This window comes from Halictus rubicundus, unplaced genomic scaffold (assembly GCF_050948215.1).
Source record: "Halictus rubicundus isolate RS-2024b unplaced genomic scaffold, iyHalRubi1_principal scaffold0975, whole genome shotgun sequence".
Lineage (NCBI taxonomy): Eukaryota > Metazoa > Arthropoda > Insecta > Hymenoptera > Halictidae > Halictus > Halictus rubicundus.
This window is the reverse complement of record NW_027489516.1, coordinates 22501-25000: the sequence shown is the minus strand read 5'-3', so window position 1 is coordinate 25000 and position 2500 is coordinate 22501. Positions and strand designations below refer to the sequence as shown.

General features: G+C 52.1%; 1 pseudogene; it reads left to right on the top strand.

Annotated features, from left to right (window-relative positions):
* Positions 1 to 2500, top strand: part of LOC143364772 (large subunit ribosomal RNA) — a 6603-nt pseudogene that overhangs the window by 1931 nt on the left and 2172 nt on the right.

The following is a 2500-nucleotide window of genomic DNA, read 5'->3' as shown; positions in this document are numbered from 1 at the left end:
ATGAGGTGTCCTAAGAGCAAATGTACAAACACAAAACACACACCCATCGGGCGAAAGGGAATCCGGTTTCTATTCCGGAACCCGGCAGCGGAACCGCATACCATTCGGGCCCTCGTAAGAGTGTTCGTCGGGGTAACCCAAAATGACCTGGAGACGCCGTCGGGAGATCCGGGGAGAGTTTTCTTTTCTGTATAAGCGTTCGAGTTCCCTGGAAACCTCTAGCAGGGAGATAGGGTTTGGAACGCGAAGAGCACCGCAGTTGCGGCGGTGTCCGGATCTTCCCCTCGGACCTTGAAAATCCAGGAGAGGGCCACGTGGAGGTGTCGCGCCGGTTCGTACCCATATCCGCAGCAGGTCTCCAAGGTAAAGAGCCTCTAGTCGATAGATTAATGTAGGTAAGGGAAGTCGGCAAATTGGATCCGTAACTTCGGAATAAGGATTGGCTCTGAGGAGCGGGGCGTGTCGGGCTTGGTCGGGAAGCGGGTCTGGCTGACGTGCCGGGCCTGGGCGAGGTGAACACATTATTGCGAATCCGAGCTCGGTCCCGTGCCTTGGCCTCCCGCGGATCTTCCTTGCTGCGAGGCTTCCGTCTTGAACGGTCGTCCTCTTCGGCCGCCATTCAACGCTCAGCTCAGAACTGGCACGGACTAGGGGAATCCGACTGTCTAATTAAAACAAAGCATTGCGATGGCCCCCACGGGTGTTGACGCAATGTGATTTCTGCCCAGTGCTCTGAATGTCAACGTGAAGAAATTCAAAAAAGCGCGGGTAAACGGCGGGAGTAACTATGACTCTCTTAAGGTAGCCAAATGCCTCGTCATCTAATTAGTGACGCGCATGAATGGATTAACGAGATTCCCTCTGTCCCTATCTACTGGGTCTTATAAGCGTCAGGGACTAATATCATGGTAAAACCCCGTCGCACCAACCCCTCCTCCACGTGGTAGGACCTGGACACCATCCGGGTGACTAACGGGGCTCTGGTAAAGAGAGTTCATGCGTGAGTCTTCGCTCCGCGACAACCGCGGCTCTCGTAAAGAGAGTTCTTGCGGAGTTGTCGCACCGCGAAGACCGCTGCTCTCAGGGAGCTCTGCGTGAGTTGTCGCTCTGCGACAACCGCGGCTCTCTCACAAAGAGAGTTCTTGCGGAGTCATCGCTTGCGATGACCGCGGCTCTCAGGGAGCCCATGCGTGTGTTATCGCTCGCGATAACCGCGGCTCTCACCCGGAAGACTCCCCTCTGCCGCGACGACCCACCGGATACATCCGGTGGTATGTTGCAGAACGGGAGAAACGGGGGGCTTACCTTAACCGGTCGGCCTAACGGGGAGGCGAACCCCTTGAACAAACCCTTAACCTCTAAGCTGAGAACGCGGCGAAAGAGGTCCCGTGTTTACACGGGCGGTCGGTGGGTCCATCGACCATTAGCGCAAACCTCAGGATACCAGGCGAAACCTGAGCGTAAAAAAGCCTTCTCCCCGGAAAGGGCGTCACCCGGGGAGCGACCGTTCTTCGTCCCTACTCGTGGGAACAATCATGAACAAACTTACAACTAAAAACAAAAACAGAAAGAAGGAAGAAGGAAAGAAGGGAAGGAAAGGAGGAGGGAAGGAGATGGCGGAAAAGGAAAAGACCCAGGTACACAGGGACGATGCTAGTGCCTGGGAGGACATTATAGACTCAGGCGATTCTCAGTCGGAACTAAGCTCCGACGAGATCGACCTGAAGACACTTCTTGCGAAGATGAAGGGAAAAAAGAGGATCAAGGATCTGGCAACCTCTAGCGACTCGTGTGACGAGTCGCACAAGGCAAAATGGATCAAAGAATCCGAAAATGAAATTCTCGACAGCGACGACGAAGTCGAGCTGCCTCCGAGACCAGAGGGCCTAGTGCTAACTGAGGTGTTGAGCACCTCAAAGAAACTAAGAAGGTTTCTTAGATCCCTTGGACTTGACCAATCCAAACTAAGGGAAGGTGAAGAGCTCCTTGACACTATGATCAAGGAGCAAGAGGAAGAATCTATGGAAGGATGTAGGTTCCGCATGGAACTAATAAATGAGATCAAAGATCTCAAAGTAAAACTAAATGAAAAGCAAGAACGACAGGAAGAGCAATCTGTCGAGAAAAAGCTAAACGAACTATCGGCCAAGCTTGATAGTCTTATGGCTGAGAAGAGTCGCGGCCAAGAGGTTCAACCCTCCAAACCGCTGCTCTATTCAGATATAATAAAAGCTAATAAGTCAACCAGACTAGTGGCCAAGAAGACTGCCGTAAAGGAGTCTAAACCAGCAGCTGCCATCTACCCTGTAAAGGGTAGTCAAATCAAAAGCAGCGAGGAAACAAAGAGAGTACTGTCGGATTGTATCAATCCGACAGAACAGAAGATACGAATCCGGAACCTGAGGAAACTCGGGAACTCCGGTATTCTAATAGAGACAGAATCTGCTAAGGACCTTGAGCAAGTCCTTAGCAACAGAGACCTAAGAGAGAAAATGGATAT